Consider the following 21,293-nt stretch of genomic DNA (forward strand, 5'->3'; position numbering starts at 1 on the left):
GATGTCCAGAGGGTGTCTGAATGACCCAACCTTTAGCTTCCGTCGTCAGAATTGTGGTATTCTTTATATTCTTTGTCAACATTCACGTCTTCAGTATAAGAGCCTTCCGCTTGCAATATTTTGATGATGGTAATTGGGGTGAAACGCTGTTGACGTCGTCTCTTTAAACTACCTACATAAATGCATCATACGCCTACACATACACATAATATAGATTTGCATACATGCACGCACATATCCTTACATCCAGCCTTCAAATCCATGCCGGCCATTCAATTCAATATCTTAAAACTACACGCACGCATACACGCGCACGTTATACACCCCCCCCTGCCCCTCCCCCCCCCACCCCCCCACAGAAAAAAAAATGCATACACACGAACACATACATCTCGGTAAAACCAGTGCACACATATTTCCTTAAAGAACAGAAGCACAAAGTCATACGCAACGAGGCTTTCGCTCTCAGTTCAACCATGAAGAGCGAGTGAAGGTCTCGCCATTCTTCACTCTCCCCTTACCCCCCCCCCCCCCCCCCCCCCCACCCCCCTCCACACACACACACACACACAACCCTACCCTCGCCCTTTCCCCAACTCCTCAACTCCCCCCCGCACCACCCCCCCCCCTCGCCCCCGCCGCCCCCCTCCCAAGTCTTCAAACCGTTTATTAACCTCGGAGCGTGCGGGGGTGTAGAAACCTGAGCCAGGTATGCCACCCAGAGAAAAAAAAAAAGAAAAAAGAAAGACAGAGAATGGCAAAAGAAAAGGAAGATAAAAAACAAAACAAAAGGAACAACAGACTGCTGCCAACTGTCATAGTTCCAAGTCAGCCAACTAAACCAAGCATTCCTCCTACCAGGTTCGTGGGCTCTCAAAGTGTGAAGCGACCTGTATTGACAGGTTGTGAAATCGACATCCTGTTGTCTGTTTCACCCGATGATGCAGGTTTCGCTTTTTTTCCGTCCGTCCACCCAACCACCACCACCACCACCACCACCCATCCCTACCCATTCCTCGAATGATTAAGAAAGAAAATATAAAAACATGGTTGAGAACTTCTTGGACATGTTGGATTGGAGTACCGTCGAAAAGTTAAAAGTTGCGTGTGTGTGTGTGTGTGTGTGTGTGTACGCGCGCGCGCGCGAGCGTGCGGACTTACATGCCTGTGTGTGTGTAGCGCCAGGTAAGGGGGTGCGCGGAGAGACGGAGACAGAGACAGAGAGAGAGAGAGAGAGAGACAGAGAGGGATGACGAACATTTTTTTTCCATTATGCCATTTAGTGAACTTAACTCTAACTTCTATCTCGCATCTCCAGACGTTATTGTTCTCACCATGACCATATTTGTCCGTTAGACCTTATCTCTTTGTTCCTGCGGGATTTCTCCTCTTTTATTGTCTTTTGATGTGACCTTAACCTTTAGCATCTGACCTTGGATTTCATCAGGGATTACACTTGCTTCATGGCCAGTGCCACGTCTGATGAAAATCTGAATTAAGACATGAGCTCTATCGACCTTTAGTCTACTTGCCCAAATAGTGAATTTGACCATGGCCATCTCACCATTCTCATCACGACACTGTTCAGGGACGATAAGAAAGGTTTTACTCATACCTGCCATCCTGTTAAGTTTGGCTCACACACTGCTTGCGGTTCCCGGGAAAATGCCACTGTTCACATTTAACATACACACACACCCACACACACACACACACACACACACACACACACAAACACACACCCACACACACACACTCACGCGCGCGCACGTATGCTTGCGCACACGGACATCCGACAGACGCACTTTTTTCACACACTTCAGTCAAAAATGTAGAAAATGAGGACAAACCATAAGAAAGAACAAGAACGATCTAACCTCACATTCAACATTTAAAAGCGAGCAAAGAACTCATTCAAAAAAACAATTATTCATTTAACTTAAAATTGTTCGGCGCAAGCGTTACGATACATACATCCAGAGTATTAGCAAACACGGGTCGTACAACAACTATAAAGGCCTCGCCACGGGAAAGTAGGGCCTACTGAGTTGAAATGAGCAGTATCAGGAAGGCTTAAGGACCCACATCCGACATGCGTTGTCCCAGAACCGGGACTTCAGTTCCTTTTGCTTCTAAGTAGGCCTATGTCCGGAACTAGCACACCAGGCCAAGCCACAAGGGGCAGCGTTGTCCCGTGTTAGGAGGTCAGTGCGTTCCAGGCTGTGTGCAGATCGAATCGCCAGCCGGAGATGATTATTTTCCTGGCGTCACCACAGTTTTGGATTGTTTGCATCAGCGCGTCATATGGCAGTAGTATAATTACTATGTGTATATATAATCACACACACACACACACACAGATAGACAGACACAGACACAGAGACACAGACACACACACACACACGCACACACACATATACACAGACAGACAGACACACACACACACACACATACACACACTTACACACACACGCGCGAGCGCGCGCGCTCGCTCGCACGCATATGCAATACACTAATATACGAAGTGAAAAAGACATTAGATAAAGGACGAATACACACACCATCTATCATGAAATGAAAATAATGAAAAGAAAAACAACAACAACAACAAAACACACACACACAAATCCATGAGATAAATGATCTTTTAACACACACACACACACACACACACACAGAGAGAGAGAGAGAGAGAAGAGAGAGAGAGAAGAAAAAACAACAAAAGCATTAAAGGGTTTTAAACTGAAACTTCCGATGCCCCATTATTTTTTTTTAATAGAAAATAAAACAAATTCCACTGCATGTACGATCGTCGTAAATTTACTTCCTTTCTTTCCGCGTCCGTGGGCGGCCTTTCCAACGTTCACTCGTATCTGAGAATGGGTTGTTTGTGGGGTTTTGTTTGTTTGTTTGTTGTTTTACGTGCATAACCTGCTCTATCCCGCCATGTAGGCAGCCATACTCCGTTTTCAAGGGTGCGCAAGCTGGATATGCTCTTGTTTCCATTACCCACTGAATGCCTACATGGATTGCGGGATCTTTAACGTGTGTATTTGACCCCCTGTGTGTATATGTCCATTGTTGACTCAGGAGATCGGAATCGTATCCACCTTTAAATTAACCCACCGGGCTAATTCGATACCGGGATCGAACCCAGAACTTGTAAAGACACTAAATTCTACCGGGTAATTCGTCAGAGGCCGATATTCACTGGATGACATACTGTCAGGTCAAATTTTGCTCCCACTTTGGAATATTCGGGCGCTTCGCTGAGTCATTCTATGTGTAGGGACTAGTGAAGAATTACCAGACGGATTGCGTGCGACACTAATGTCGTTTTCCCCAACACCTGTTGGGAGCGCTTGAGAGAGGACTGATTGGTCATGCCTGGCAGCGGAATTTTACACACACACACACACACACACACACGGCATTCACTTTTGATGACATTGCAAGTTCTCATACCGGGTTCACAGGTAAAGACCGTTTGTCAACTGTTTCATGGGTCACTGGCCACCACCACTGATAATGAGGTCAAACTCAAAACAACTCTTTCTCAGGTTACCACGAGTGTTTTCCATTTGAATTTGTCGAGTCAGAAAGTGGGTACTGTCGTGTGATAATGGGTGCGGCTAGGGAGATAAGATAATTATTACCATGATCAATTTTAGTCACAGCTTGGTTATGGACAACAGTATCGGAGGCATAGCCTAAGGCGAAAAACGAATGAAATTTTGCACGAATAAACGTACGTGTACATATATTGCATGTGTGAACTTTTGTTTGGGGTGATCTCTCCCCCCCCCCTCTCCCCCGCCCCTCCCCCCCACACTCTCTCTCTCTCCCGGCGCCAATTGTAAATCTGGATTAAGTTGCAAGGCTGTCAATGAACGCATGAATTCTGCAGATTGTGATATAAACTGTACGAAAAATTTAAATGCACACTGCCGTGACAACACACACACACACACACACACACACACACACACACACACACATACGGAGTGAACACCCTACCCTTCCACACACACACACACACACACACACGGACTGAACATCCTCCCCTTCCACACACACACACACACACACACACACACACACACGACACATTTATTTCCCCCATACACTTCCTCTGCCTTTCTGTTAACCTTTCGTATTCTGCACCCTTCTCGATAGGTAAGATAACCTCTGAAGTGAACGCAGGAACATATGATGTCATTTACAAATGCCAAATATAAACGAGAAAATAAATACTGTGCTCACAATACTGTACAGTAGACCCTGTTGCCAGGTTATTCCCTGGGACGTGACTTCAAGAGTTTTTTCTCTGACCATTTTTTTTCTTTTTTCTTTTTTTTAAGTGGACGGAGCACGCGGTTCATCCCCTCCCTAACTCAGCATCTGCTAAGGAGCACATTGATTAAAGCCAACCGAGACAAGGAAAAAAGTATAGGATGACAGAGTACTGTGTGTGTGTGTATGTGTGTGTGCGTATGTGTGTTGTGTGTGTGTGTGTGTATCTGTGTGCGTGTGCGTATGCGTGTGTGTGTATGTGTGTGTGTGCGCGCGCGCGCGCGCGCGCGTGTGTGTGTGTGTGTATCTGTGTGCGTATGTGTGTGTGTGTGTGTCTGTATGCGTGTGAGTTTGTGTGTGTGTGTTTGTGCGTGTGTGTGTGCATCTGTGTGTGTGTGTGTGTGTGTGTGTATCTGTGTGCGTATGTGTGTGTGTGTGTGTGTGTGTGTGCGTATGTGTGTCTGTGTGTATGCATGTATGTGTGTGTGTTTCCATGTGAGTGTATGTGTGTATGTGCACGCGCTCGCGCGCGTGTGTGTGTGTGTGTGACGACCGAATTTCAGGTCCTTCCCTTTCTGGTCAACACTCACACACACAAACATGCAATCGCTGCTGTCGCGTAGTTCCCAATGCAGATCATGCCTTCAGAAAAAAAAGAAAAAAAAAGTTTTGCGTGTGTACACCCTTAAACAACATGACAACGCTGAAGACGACAACAACAACAACACTATTGGATAGTGGGGATAAAAATGAACAGGACAATTCCCGACACATAATGATTACAAACACACTAACTTCTCTGACCAGTCCGTCAGAGGTCAATATGTGGGATGACAGACAGCACAGCTGTTGATCCCGGTAGACATCGCTCACCCAAGTAGTTCCTAATTACAGGGACAAGTGAGTGAAATAATATAATAACAACGAGCTGGATTGCGTGCCACCTGACAGCGCTTTTCCTCCGCTCGACACACCCCTAGGGAGCGGTTAGCGGGGGCTGGAGGGGGGGTGCGTGGGGGGTGGGGGTGGGGGGTGAGGGGGGATGAGAGGGTGGAGGTGGGGGTGTTTACAAGGAGATAGAGGGTTAGTAGTGAATGGGTAATGCCTGGCCGAGGAAATTTACACACACACACACACACTTCAAACACACACACACACACACACTTCAAACACACAAACGAACACACACACACACACACACACACACACACACACACACACACACACACACATATATATATATATATATATATGTATATATACATACATACCACACACACACACACACACACACACACACACCCTACACCATTCAGTGTCTTGATGACATTCAATGTTCTTACGTCAGCTATTCCAGGGAATCATTAGAGGGCTTTTGCTGGCGCACGTGTTTTATGTTGAGTTTGTGAAGAAGAAAAAAAGAAAAAAAAAAGGTAAAATACATATCACAAAGTGACTGGATCCGTTGTTGACGCTGTGAGGGTGCGGTTGGGGGAACAACTACAATAGTTTGGCAACGCCTTGCCTCTGGACAAATCTCCTCGGCTATTGAATCAAGAGGCAAAGTGTGAGCCCTGGTAATGCGAACAAAAAGACTGTAAAACCACGGATATGACGTCCTTCCTCGCTAATGATTCTTTTCTTGTCTCTCTCTCTCTCTCTCTCTCTCTCTCTCTCTCTCACCTCTGCAGTTTTGTTACGCCCTATCAACAATATGCGCCTGGTTACGGGCAAATCATGACCAGTGGTTTGTTGTTGTTTGTTTGTTTTGTTTTGTTGTGTTTTTTTGTGTGTTTTTTAGCATGAGGGAACGTTGGTGCTCATGTACTGTATGTTTAACCTGCAGGATCGGTGCAGTGGTACTCATGAATCGGTCAGTTTGGGAACGATTTCCCGGCGCTAGTTCAACTCATACGTAAACTCTGGTTTAATAATCAAAAGCTGGCAATGATCGTAGAGGAGCTGCGTGGATTCTGATAAAATGTACTTCAAACTTAAACACGTTGTGCGCGTCACACTTATCACTCATCCAGCCAGCCAAATAAAGACCCTTCCCGGCCCTTCCCACGCCAACATACGAACACAGCACTCAACACATCCACACACATATCCATAAAACACACACACACACACACACACACAAACGCGCGCACACACAGCGCACACATACACACGCACACACACTTTCAGTTCAGTAAGTGTAAGACAACTGGGAAAACCACACACACACACACACACAAACACACAACACACACATACACACGCACACACACTTTCAGTTCAGTAAGTGTGAGACAACTGGGAAAAACCACACACACACACACACACACACACTCCCTCACCAGCTCCCGATCTGAGCAGTTCCTGTCAATTCCTCTGCCATCTTTTAACCCTTTCGCATTGTGCAACTCTCTCGGAATGTGAGATAACCACTGATGTGAAATCCCGGACATAAAATGTCTGGATATAAATGTCAAATAAAAAAGCTGCATGGGTTCGCCACTCTGTGTGTGTATTGCTTTCTCACGCGAGAGCGTGGCTGCGTGACTGAAATTTTCAGGCTTTTTTCTCTGTCTCACCTGCATTCGAAGCATCTCTCTCTCTCTCTCTCACTCTCTGTTCCCCCAAGATCTCTCTTCCTGTCCCCCCAAAACACCTCCCTCTCTCTCTCTCTCTCTTACTTGAATCTTGAATCTCTCTTACTTCCTTCAGCAACTTTGAGGCAAACTGTTCGTCATGAAATGAATAAGAGTTAACAGGTGTGTGTGCGTGTGTGTGTGTGTGTGTGTGTGTGTGTGTGTGTGCATGGCATGTCATGAAATGAATAAGAGTTAACGGTGTGTGTGTGTGTGTGTGTGTGTGTGTGTGTGTGTGTGTGTGTGTGTGTGTGTGTGTGTCTGTGGTCCATGTGTGCGTTCGTACGTGTGTGTGTGTCTGTATGTCTGCGGTGCGTGTGTGACTGTGTGCGTGCATGCGTGACTGTGTGTGCGTGCCTCGGTGTGTGTGCGTGTGTGTGTGTGTGTGTGTGTGAGAGAGAGAGAGAGAGAGAGAGAGAGAGAGAGAGTGAAGGGGTGTGTGCCGCAAATGTCAGTATATCTGTCTTACTGTGGGATGGTCCGGATGGCATCTTTACCTGGCCGGGTGGGTGAGTGATATGGATGACGTGCACACGTGCACTTCATGTTTCAAGAAACACTTTATAGCTTGAATCTACCGTGTGGCAACACTCCCCGCCTGCCTCTCATCTGTATCTACGTTTATTTAAATTATATATATATATTTTTAAAAAAAAGTCACAGTTCATTAAGTTTATGGTCAATACATACGAAAACATGCATTTCACAAGAAAAGTATCGTCCAGTCAGCAACACATTCATTTCCTGTTTCCTCCTTCACATAACGAACAAGAGAGGCAAGGCCTTCATGACTCACTTGTGATAAATTAAGTCCCCTAGTATTAATTACAGAGTAATTTCCCTTTTTTTTGTCACCAAAACGTTTGCAAAATAAATAAAATTTCCATGCTTAGCAAAAGAAGTTCCTGTTTGAACAAAAAATGATAATAATGACTGCTCTTGTTGTTGTGTCAGAATAAGAGGTCAAAGTGCCAAGTTTAGAGAATACAAAAAATATAAATATAACAGTAAATGCAGTTTACATACAATTAGGCTTCTTTTTTAAATTTTTTTTGTGCCCATCCCAGAGGTGCAATATTGTTTTAAACAAGATGACTGGAAAGAACTGAATTTTTCCTATTTTTATGCCAAATTTGGTTTCAACTGACAAAGTATTTGCAGAGAAAATGTCAATGTTAAAGTTCACCACGGACACACACACACACGGACACACACACACACACACACACACACACACACAGACAACCGAACACCGGGTTAAAACATAGACTCACTTTATTTACACAAGTGAGTCAAAAAGTTGCTGTTCACGATGCAATAATGTCTTTTCAAGAAACTGAAGCGTCAAAGAAATATACCGTTTGATTAACTCACTCAGTACGGCCAGTCCTCTCTTCTCCTCTACACAGACCCCTCGGATGTCCAGTGGATGTCTGAATGACCCAACCTTTAGCTTCCGTCGTCAGAATTGTGGTATTCTCTGTCAACATTCACCTATTCAGTATAAGAGCCTTCCGCCTGCAATATTTTGATGATGGTAATTGGGGTGAAACGCTGTTAGCGTCGTCTCCTTCGCCGTTGGTATGGAGAGAGTTAAAGGCGCGCTGTAATTGTTCTTACATTAGAGTCCCCATCAACATCATCATAATCATCGTCATCATCATTCTCTACGTTGTCTTCACCATGGATATTGTTGTTTGCTTGTTCGGTGACTGGAAAAAACTAAGAACAACGATTCGCGGCGCTTAAGTTATGTACATAAAAAACGTATGCGAATATATATATATATATATATATATATATATATATATATATATATATCTGTGTGCCCATCCCGATTCCCCGACTCAGCTATGTTGCGTTTCTTCGTATTTGCATAACCCCCGCCCCCCTTCATTCGACCCGTCTACTAATAGTCTTTTTTTGTTGTTGGTGTTGTTGACATGAGTGTTGGTTGAACGATCATATTCCCGGCGCGCTTTCCCTTTCCGGCAGACTCAAAACACTTCAGTACAGCAGCTGTTGCGTAGTTCCCAATTCAGCTGATACCTTCCGAAAATACCCCGCACGGGACTGTATACCTACGTACACTGCACACCGCACCGTCAACAACGACGATCACGTCAGTGGACGATGACAACAAAATAAACCGTATTTTGATACCATCGCTGCCTATGACATTTTTCTGTCTTTTCTTTTTCTTCTTTTTTTTCAATTATCTTTCTTTTTTTTTTTTTCTTTTGCCTCCCCACGACACAATGCAGACACTGCTATAATTCACCCTCCTGTGTTAGAAATATAAGTTTGAGGGAAAAACAATAACAACAACAACAACAAAACCGCAGCTGAGACCTGTCTGATCAGTGAGATAATTTTCTCTTTAATTTAACCCGTGTAATGCCCCAGTGATCGTATATTCCTACCAGCGATTCGTCGATAGTAAAGGAATTTTCCGTCAGCAGCCCATGAACTTTGGGGGCGGGGAGACAATGCAGACACTGCTATAATTCACTCCCCTGTGTCAGAAATACAAAGTCGAACGGGGAAAATAGAAAAAAGAATGAAAAAGAAAAAGAAAGAAACGCGATTGAGACCTGTCTGATCAGATCAGTGAGAGATCTTCTCTTTCATTTAACCAGCAAGTGCGTCGGTGGTCTAGTGGTAGAATACTCGCCTGCCACGCGGGTCGGGTGACCTGGGTTCGATTCCCGGTCGATGCAACTTTTTCTCAAGGCCTGACTAAGCGCGTTGGGTTTCGCTGCTGGTCAAGCATCTGCTTGGCAGATGTGGTGTTGCGTATATGGATTTATCCGAACGCAGTGACGCCTCCTTGAGCTACTGAAACTGAAACTTAACCAGCGTACTGCCCCAATGACCGTAGTATATTCCTGCCAACGATGGAATATTCCTCCCAGTGAAGGAATTTTCTGTCAGCAGCCATTGAACTTAAACGGGGAGGGGAAGGAGGGGGAAGAAGAAGAAGAAGAAGAAGAATGGATACTTATATAGCACACAATCCAGAAATCTGCTCTAGGTGCTTTACAAAAACGCTTTTGTTAACATAAAACATTATATCTATGTTACATACACACACCAAAATGTGACTACACACACACACACGCACAAACACGCACGCACACACACACACACACACTGCATACATACATTTTAACATACATGTGTATCTAACAGCTACCCTAACACATACGCACACATAGGCAGGCACAAACTTACATAAACACAACAAGAAAAAGAAAGAACTGAAGACTAGCTAATGTCGGGCTGTCGGTGAAGTGTACCAAGCAGTGGCAGACAAAACAAAATGCATGTGCTTATTCATATAACCAGAAAGAGGATTAAACCAAAATAAAAACACTCAAAACACAAGGTATTTTCTTTCTTACTTTTTTGTCATTTGAAAAAGAAATACTTCTTTGTTTTCGTCATTTGCATGCAAATTATTTGGTTGCATTTTCTTTCGTTTTATTTTCACCTTTTTTTTCGTCTTCTTCTTTTCGGTGCTGGACACACACACACACACACACACACACATCAGTAGAACTCGAACATTTTAATGACGAGGCCATTTTGCCGTGTCGTGTCAATGGGATAAATTGAGGTAGGGAGTACAGGGACAATCATATAGACAGTATGAAACACGAGCCATCCCGGTGAAAGATGCATTTTTGTTTGAAACCAAAAGAGGGGTCGAGCGATTCATGGTAGAGAGAGAGAGAGAGAGAGGGGGGGGGGGGTATATGGGCCACCATTCTCCGTCGAAACCCTTGAGTGCATTAAACTTAAAACAAACGGGAAAACCACACACACACACAGAGAGAGAGAGAGAGAGAGAGAGAGAGGAGAACCGATAGCTATATACTAAATCTGTAGCAACACGATTTCAAGGAAAACAGAACCGCTGGGGGAATTCCCTGCCATTCGACCCACAGTAACACACACACACACACACACACACACACACACGCACACACACACACAAAGACTCTTCATGCACTGCAACGCGGACGAAAATTACACCTGTTCTGACACACGGAGCCATATGTCTGCGCATCGTTCGCATTCTTTCTTTTACGGCAAAAACACCCCACCCGCCACCCCCAAACCTCCTGTCAACGGTCAGCACTGAAGTTTCCTCGAAGTTGCACGTGCGAGCTAGGTGTTTTTCCTGGTGCTAAGAATAGTCCCCGCGGTAAAACTGGCCTGAAAGATGGGTTCAGTGCTATTTTGGTTTGACCGGTGCGAGTTTTAGTTAGCGAATTATGGTGTGTCCGGGAGAGGGGGGGGGGGGGGGGGTTAGGTGTGTGTGTGTGTGGGTGTGTACCGGTGTTGGGTGGGTTTATGTAACTGTATGTATATGTGTTCGCGTGTATGACTGTTTATTTCTATTCATTTGTGTGTGTGTGTGTGTGTGTGTGTGTGTGGGTGGGTGGGTTTGTGTATTTGTATGGATATGTGTTTGCGTGTATGTGTCTGTGTGTATGTTTATTTTATTTCCATTTTTCTCTGTGTGTTTGTGTGTGTGTATGTGTGTGTGTGTGCGCGCGCGCGCGCGCGAACGCAAAATATTTACAAGTCATACCCAATTGTCTCAGCAGCAGCAGGTTGCTGGATAAAGACAGAAAGTGGGATTTTCATAAGACGTGCGAGTTGGGGTTGATGCAAGCACTCTTTTCTTTTTTTCGTGCGCTCTTTACATTCCTTTGGGATAAAAAAAGAAAAAAAAAGAAAAAAAAGAAAACGTTTAAAAGACATATGCGGAATATATCCCGTTCTCGTTTGTTTTGAGAAGTATCCACGGCCTCTGCTTCACCACACACTGTGAACAGAAATAATTAAGAGCGACTGTTCGTTACAAGTAATCACGCCTTTTGAAAACTCCCCACCCCCTGCCTCCGCTCAAACCCCCTGCCCCCCCCCCCCCCCCTCCCCCCGCCCCCCCACCCACCCACTGAATGACCAAAAGTCATAATCAAGTTATCCATTTTTACCGGCAAAAAAAAAAAAAAAAGAATACATAGATAAAATAAAATAGAATAAAGGAAAAGATAATTCCCTTCCTCTTCCTTCCGATCTTACCTAATTGTATGAACCTTTTTCATAACGTCTCGATCCTTTGAAGTATTTCTTCTTCGACATTCCCCCCCCCCCCCGCACCCCCTACTCTTCATTCCTCTGTCTTTCTCAGGTCTTTCATTCTCTCTCTCTATCTCTGTCTGTTTGTCTGTCTGTCTGTTTGTCTCTCTCTCTCTCTCTGTCTCTGTTTGTCTGTCTGTCTCTCTCTCTGTCTGTCTCTCTCTCTGTCTGTTTGTCTCTCTCTCTCTGTTTGTCTGTCTGTCTGTCTCTGTCTGTCTGTCTGCCTGTCTCTCTCTCTGTCTGTCTGTCTCTCTCTATCTCTGTCTGTTTGTCTGTCTCTCTGTCTCTACGGTCTGTCTGTTTGTCTCTCTCTCTGTCTCTGCCTGTCTGTCTCTCTCTGTCTCTGTTTGTCTGTCTTTCTCTCTCTCTGTTTCTCTGTCTGTCTCTCTGTCCCTCCCTGTCTCTGTCTGTCTCTCTCTCTCTGTCTGTTTGTCTGTCTCTCTCTCTATCTGTTTGTCTGTCTCTCTCTCCGTCTGTCTGTCTCTCTCTCTCTGTCTATGTTTGTCTGTCTCTCTCTCTCTCTGTCTGTCTGTTTGTCTGTCTTTCTCTATCTCTCTCTATCTGTTTGTCTGTCTGTCTCTCTCTCTGTCTCTGTCTATTTGTCTCTCTCTCTCTGTCTCTGTCTATTTGTCTGTCTCTCTCTGTCTCTGTCTGTTTGTCTGTCTGTCTCTCATCTTTATATATGTGTCTGTGGAAGGTTGCCGCAGCATGGTGAAGACGCTTATCTACTACTAATGCAGTGTTCGTGGTGGGAGTCTGGGTTCGATTGCCGTTCCCGCCAGCTTTTTCTCCGTCCCATGCCGTGTATGACTGGGAAAATCAAGCTGGGCGTTTAGTTAATCGGATGAGATAATAAACCGAGGTCCCGTGTGCAGCACGCACTCGGCACACTGAAAAAGAATCCATGGCATCAGAGGGTCTCCTCTGGTGTGTGGCTTCATGGCGGCGACCTAACATCGATGGTTCCCTGTGGACTGCCGACGGACGAACCCGGGTGTGGCCGTGTAGGGGGGGGGGGGGGTGGAATCTAAATGAGCGGCGTGGGAGCAATGCCACTGAAACGGTGCAGATGATGGGGCAGAAAAGAAAAAAAAATCCAACAACAACAAAAAAATCCAACCAAAAAAAAAATCCACAAAAAAACAACCAAAAAAACAAAACAAAAAAAGAAAAAAAAATGAGTTATCGTCTTGCAAATTTCTGTAGAGTGATAGGTAAACAAATATACATATGCATGCACTCGAGGCCTGACTAAGCGCGTTGGGTAATGCTGATTGGTCAGGCATCTGCCTAGCAGATGTGGTGTAGCGTGTATGGATTTGTCCAAACGCAGACTGTGCCTGAGAAACTGAAGCTGTCTCTGTCTGTCCGAGTCTCTCTGTGTCAGTCTGTCTATCTGTCTCTGTCTCTCTCCTTCAGGTTCCGGTGTGTCACTTTCGTCTGTCATGGAATGTCAGTAAGGTGTATGTGTGAATGTGTGTCTTCATGTTTTACATTTATTTGCTTATTTATCATCATTGTTGTCTTATTTATTTATTTATTCATTTATTATTATTATTATTACCTTTTTATATTATAATTATTATTTATTTATTTACTTATTTATGTATTTATTTACTTATTCATGTACGCTTATCTATTATTTATTCACCTTTTTTTTTCTTTTTTCCTCAATGCCTGACTAAGCGCGTTGGGCTACGCTGCTGGTCAGGCATCTATCTGCTTGGCAGATGTGGTGTAGCGTATATGGATTTGTCCGAACGCAGTGACGGCCTCCTTGAGCTACTGAAACTGAAACAATAAGGAGCGGTCCAACCCCATGGGGAAGAAAACAGTCCGCACCTTTTCGTCAGTCTTTTCTGTGTGGCATGGAACGAATCGTTTAGGGATGCCCCGCTAACTGAGTCCTCTAGCTCTTTGTGTGCCCTTCTGCTCTCGCTCCCTCTCCATCTCTCTCTCGCTCCCCCCTCTCTCTCTCTCTCCTGACATCCCTCCCTCATCATTCCCCATCTCCACTTTCCCTGTTTTCACACACACACACACACACAACACACACACACACACACACACACACACACACCAAACACACACACTCACACACACGCACACACACACACACACCAAACACACATACATAACACACACACACACACACACACATAACACACACACACCAAACACACACACACACTCACACACACACCAAACACACACACACAAACGCACACACACACACATCATGGTGTCCAACACGTTCACACACACACACACACACACATCATGGTGTCCAATACGTTCACACACACACGAACACACACACACACACACACACACACACACACACGCAGTGAGACAGAGAAAGACAGACCTGAGACAGACTGACAGTCCGACACAGAGTTGTTGTATGTAAATGAAACTGAGTAGTAAAGAATGTAGCCTTCTTCTCCTCCCCCTCCCCCCCCCCCCACCCCCCTTCTTTATTTTTCTTCTTTGCACTCCCTTTTTTTTTTCTTCAGTCTTGGCTTTGTTGTGAAACCGAAGAAAAGACAGCCCCCCTATACTGAGCCCTCTCCCAACCCAACCTCTTGTTACCGTCAGTTCACGCCTGTTTTTGCCATCTCGGCAGTTTGTCAATGAAAATATCTTTGCCGGAATGCTCTGCATGCCATAATCATAACATACAGAGGACTGAGGGGGGATGGATGGAGGGGTGGGGGGGGGGAGGAAGGAGGATGGGGAGAGCTCACAACAAACGAGGTTTTGTTGTTGTTTTTTGTTGGTTTTTTTTGTTTGTTTGTTTGTTTGCTTTTTTTCCCTTCCCGCTTTGGGGGGTGGAGGAGGGATGTGGAGGGGGCGTGGGGGTGAGACAAGGAAGGTAATTCAGTAAAGAAAGGAGGAAAGTGACGGACAGACGAGCTTGGAATCGCACCCTAAAAATAACAAGAATCTCACCGACCCGGTAAAAAAAAAAAAAAAAAAGTAATAAGAAAAGAAGGGGGTCGCACCTAAAAATAGCGCCATCGCTATTCACGGTGGAGAGCGGGGGAGGGGGTGTAGCAGCAAGTGGGGGAAAAGCTTTCTTCATGAATCTTAAGTTTATTTACTCTTCTCCCTACCCCTTTTTCTCCTCCTACACTCCGTCCCCCCCCCCCCCCACCCACCTCATCCCCCCGCCACACTCCTCCCCACAACCACCGTCCTCCATGTGCGCAGTGGGTCAATGGTGGAAGCCTACCACCCTTCCTCCCTCCCTCCCTCCTCTCTCCCGGATTCTTCAGATTCCAAGCATTCCACACTGAGATGTTTCGGGGTATGTAGTACGATGATAGTGTATTTATACCTACAGCTTGGAAACCACCAAAACTGACTCTTCGAGTCGGGGTATTATAAACTAACCTAGCGGGCAGGGTGGATTCGAAGCATTAATTGTCTCATCAATCAGCCAGGCATTATGATTTATGCGTTACATGGCAAGCCAAATACCTGTGCTGTACGAGAATGGGTCTGTAGAAGGAAAAAAGAAGAAAAGAAAAGAAAAAGAAAAAAAAAAAGAAAGAAAAAAGAAAACCGTTCGCGAAATCCTACAAAGCTGCCCACGTCTTGGCCAGTTATTATTTAACGGATCGTATTTCGATGATCCTGAATCTATACCTCTCCTTTTTCCACCAGCGCCTTAAATCAAAAGGAATGTTGAGAGGATTATGATCTCCTACGTTGCCAAAGCACGTTACCGTCATAGTGCTTCACACCCTTTCCTTACTTGGTGCCGAAATGGAAGGAGTTCTCTCCTCTTCTTCTTCTTTTTTTTTAATGTCTTTTTAATCTTGTGCCGTTCCTTCGTTTGAGATTACACTCTATAGGCCTGGTTAGAGAGACTGTGTGATGTGTCACGTTCTCAGTTTCCACTTTTTGACATTACTCACCAGACCCGTCATGCTCCGTCTCTCTGTCTCTGTCTCTCCCTCTAGTGGAGTGGGCATGGGAGATGGGGAAAGAGGGAGGAGGTAAGGATATAGGCAGATACTATATAGCTAGGAGGAGTCAGTGCGCGAGTGTATGCTTTTCATACTTTATTTCCCCCATTTTCTTCAGATGTATTTTTCATATACATGTTTTTCAGACAGATTTTTTTTTTATCAGAATCGTTTGTCATTTTAACTGAAATCGTGGATTATTCATAATTACCGATTCGGACAAAAAGTTACCTCTTTACAGTTTTCGTTTCCTTTTCACCGTGCCTTTCCCAAGTAAACTGCACAAAACAGTGGCTGCAGAAAAGTTCTGAAAGGGACGTGTGTACATCTGGCAGCTGGGCGTAGCGGGGGTGGGGGCTGAGGTTGATATCTTGGGCAGACTATTCGAACACACGATGGGGGGTTTCAGGCACTGTAGTAGGTCTGCACATAGGCTATGTTGATCTGGAAGATCGGAAAAGTATCCACCTTTTACCCACCAGGCGCCGTTACCAAGATTCGAACTGTTCGTGATGCTCTCTGTGAACATAATAATTCGTGTCAGTAAGTAAATAAACTATGAAAAAGGCGGCAGAACTGGATCAGGCAGTTGACCTCTCTCTCTCTCTCTCTCTGTGTGTGTGTGTGTGTGTGTGTGTGTGTGTGTGTGTGTGTGTGTGTATTCCTCTCCTTTTCTGGCAAGATCACTTTGCATGTTTCTCCCATTCCGGCAAAATGAGGGTTCGAATAAAACAATATATATATATATATATATATATATATATATATATATATATATATATATATATATATATATATTGTTGATGATAACCCATAAATAACGTCTTTTCCTTTTCGGGTATACAGATCGTCCCATTTAAGTGATTAAGACATGGAATCAGAAAAAGAAAAGAAACGAAAAGAAAAAATAAACTGAAAAAAAGAAAAGAAACTAAACTAAAACAGACTCGCTTTATCAGATCGACCCTACCCAGCTATCCTGCATCTCCCCCCTCCCTCCCCCCCCAGGCCTTTTATTTCCCTGCATTCCTCGTGTTGTTTGGGAACAAGGATGGGGGGTCGGGAGAGGGGGTGGCATCTGCATGGCGAGGGCCGGTTTAGGGAGACAGACAACAGAAGTCTCTTTGTTTGGATGGCCACTTGAACTGCACCAGGCCTCTTAAATATCTACCCCCACAAACCCCCTCTCCGCTCTCTCGATCTGTTTCTGTCTCTGTCTCTCAGGAAGAGGAAGTGGCTGCCAATACAGAGTCCGTGGGGCTCTGGTTCCTTTCTCCCAAGTTTGACTGAAAAATCGAACTGCGCGTCTGGTCATTCATATGAGACGATAAACCGAGGTCCCGTGTGAAGCACTCACTTGGCGCACTGGAAAAGAACACATGGCAATGATAGTGTTGTACGGCTCTGGAAAAAAAATCTGTTGAAGAAATCCACTCTGATGGGTATAAAAATGCAATATGCATGCACTCATGGCCTAACTAAGCGCGATGGGTTATGCTGTAGTGAAGCGTATATGAATTTGTCCAAACGCAGTGACGCCTCCTTGAGAAACTCAGTGAAATCTCTCTCTCTCTCTCTCTCTCTCTCTCTCTCAGTCTCTGTGGGTAATAAAGAGAGGTATAGGAGGGCACTGGCAATGCAAGTCATTTGTGTCTTCTTTAATCTACGTATATTATTTTTAAAGGAGGGAAATTCGTATATTTATTTAATTCCAAATATTTTTTGTCACCTGTGAGAAAACGTACTGGACTGAATCGTAGTTCAGGTGTGAAAAAAGTGTACAAAACAAATTCGAAACTGATTTATTTAAATTAATTACTTATTTTAGACAGCTTATGAATTCGCACATCCATTGTTCTCAAGCCTCCTGGTTATCCCGAGGTTACAACGGAACATCGTCCAGATGCATTTCACCAGCAATATTTAATCAAACAAACTGGCATCAAAGAGTTGGTTACCCAATCACGCACGTTTTTGTTTTTGTTTGTTTGTTTTTTTCTCATGAATAAAACATTAACTAAAAGTAAAATTCCATCCATGGCACACCACCCCCGCACCCCCCCATCCCCTCCATTTTTGCCCCACCTCTACCCCCCGACCCCCTCCTTTTAAGGGCAAAAAATGTGAGGAATCTGTCGCCACAATGACCTTACCGGCTGGCCAAGCTTTCCGTCAATTCACTCCCTCTCCCCCTCAGTTACCCCCCCCCCCCCCCCCCCCCTGAACTCCCCTCCGCCCCGACAACCAACAAGTACCCCTCTCCTCCCACCCACGCACGCACCCCGCCACCGTGACCCCACCCTCGTCCCTTCAGCAGCCTGATATATCCTGGAGATACTTATGACAACAAACAATGCGCCGTCAGTTACCACATTTTGTGTAACGAGCTCTGTTTCACGTGCACCTTCCTTTCAACATGTCTAGTATCGTGTTCCACGCACAACACTGGTATCTTGTTGTCTGACTTGCTAGATCTATGTATGGGAGAGAGGGACAGACAGACAGAGATAGTGACAGACAGGCAGACAGACAGACAACACACACACACACACACACACACACATGTGGCACTGCACGGAACGTTTTGTAACTGCTGACCGGGGAATTTTTTTTTCCTATTAATTAAATGCAACGACGCTTGAGGTCCAAATTCACTGGGCAAATCACAACCCCCTGATAATGATCGGATGTATCAAATGTAAAACGCCCCAATTACCAGCAGCTTACTGAAGCTTAATTCTTAGCTCCTCCGAAACTGAATCGTTTACTAAAGCTAATTCCTTAATTCTTTTTTAATTATAGTTTTCCCTGAATCCGTTCCAATCTAAAAGAACCACGGTCTTCTCTAATTTACTTTTCTTTTCTTTTCTTTCTAAGATCCGATAATTAGATTAACTCTAGAAGTGCAAAATCATCTGCCACAGCCAAATCTGTGTTAGAACTAAAATAATTGGTCACTGGTAATTTTAAAGTCGACTTTCGTTACATTTAGAACTACATGTACTGCTAACAGACTCCATTGGTACACGTCAAGTTCTATTCTCTCTTTCTCATCTTCTTCGATCATTATCTTCTCCTATTTTTTTTCCTGGTAGCTGAAACGCGCATGGGATTCCCCCTATACATCTACGATACGGGCAATTGATGTGTCTTGTGTCATAATACAGGAATAATCGACCAATTTGCATTAAGTCGCGGACTGGCTTTTCCTCAGGAAATTCCATACGTGATTCCAAAATTCTCTTAATGATTCGATGAACGTAATTTACAATCGCATTTAAGGTCACAAACTCAACTAACATCCATTTCATCTGATACATTAATTTGTTTGACGGACAGTGTTCACCATTTCATAATTGGTGGTGGGGATTTGGAGTGGGTTACGTGAGGCCTGTCTTGTCAAACATCCATTTGCATCACTGTTACAATGACAAGGCATGCAAGTGATCAGTTAGAAAAAAAAACACACACACACACAATATATATATATATATATATATATATATATATATATATATATATATATATATATATATATATATATAATTTCCCGGTGTTTGTTAAACAACAACCAAAACAACATTATAAACGTGAAAGCGACCCTGTTAAACCACTTTCATTGTTCAACATTGTGAGCTGCAAAGGCAGTGCACGAAAGTGGAGATACCAAATCTAACATTCAGGGGGGGAAAAAAACGCAATGAAGTGGAGATTAAGCGTTTTGTATAAAAAAATGTCCGCAACAATGAAAAGATGAATGTACTGACAACAAAGCATTTCTATTTTCTTAACTCACTCAGTACGGCCAGTCCTCTCTTCTCTTCTACACAGACCCCTCGGATGTCCAGTGGGTGTCTGAATGACCCAACCTTTAGCTTCCGTCGTCAGAATTGTGGTATTCTTTGTCAACATTCACCTCTTCAGTATAAGAGCCTTCCGCTTGCAATATTTTGATGATGGTAATTGGGGTGAAACGCTGTTAGCGTCGTCTCTTTCGCTGTTCGTATGGAGAGAGTTCACACACTGCAGTTTACTGTTCTATTTGCCGTGCGTTTGGGCGCAGACATTTAATGCAAGAGCCGCAACCGGCAATTCTGCCATTAATTTTACGGTCCAGCAACAACCGTTCAGTTTTCTCCCTTTGCTTGACAGTGTCGTCTGTTGAAGACAAAAACCAAAAAACAAAACCAAAAACACACACACACACACACACAAAGGGCAACTCATCAAATAGTAAAAGTTCTACCACCTCCCTTTCCCATTTTAACTCACAACTTATTCCTTCGAACTTGTTCCCCCAACCCTCCCTCTCTCTGTATATGCTGTTATGATACAATTAATGACTTTGCTTTTTTTTTTTTTTTTTTTTTTTACATTAAAAAAAAAAAAATCTTTTTCTTCCCTTGCAAGTCTTTTGAGGGTTGGATGAATAATAATAATAATTTAAAAAAAAAAAAAAAAAGGTCTTGCTTTCTCTATTACCCTCAGAAACTAAGATCTGTACAATTCTATTCAAGTCTCAAACGTTGATGATCGTTTGATTAAAACTGCTGTACAACACTGGGTCAGTTACAATTACGTTGACTTTCAAGCCACTTTAATTTTACTTCCTAAACCATATATTTAAATAGTTGTAGTAAAGACTTTCATAGATTAAAAAAAGAAAGATAAGTAAAACAACAAAATGTGTTCAGAAATTAATTGAACTTTGGATTTTTTTTTTTTTTTTATCATAATGGGGCTTAATTGGGCATTCAGTCAGAAGGTCAAACTGAACATTCATATGCACACACACAGACACACACACACACATACAAACACCACGCATACACAATCAAATTGAAACTTACTGGACACAGCAAGTGTACACAGGAGCTGTTTATTGTCTCATCCAACTAGTACCTGGACCACCACTCAAACTCAAAGATTTGTGGAGGGGTGTGGGGTGTGTGTGTGTGTGGAAATCCTGGTCAAGTACAGGACTCAAACCCATGTACACTCGCTTCATTGTCTGGCACTTTACCACTAGGCCACCGCTCCACATTTTGTGAGTACACATGCTGTTGAACAGCAGTAGTGTAGGTGTGTGCCTTTGTTTGAGCATGCAAATGTTTTGCTGCTTTGGTATAGATGTATCAGCTTGTTAAAGCTGCATTCTAAAATTGTTCTTGATGAAGTGATTGAATGACATGAGCATAGTGACTGAGCTTGAGAAATGATGAGTGGGATGAAGGGA

This window comes from Babylonia areolata, chromosome 3, assembly GCF_041734735.1.
Source record: "Babylonia areolata isolate BAREFJ2019XMU chromosome 3, ASM4173473v1, whole genome shotgun sequence".
In the NCBI taxonomy this organism is placed as follows: domain Eukaryota; kingdom Metazoa; phylum Mollusca; class Gastropoda; order Neogastropoda; family Buccinidae; genus Babylonia; species Babylonia areolata.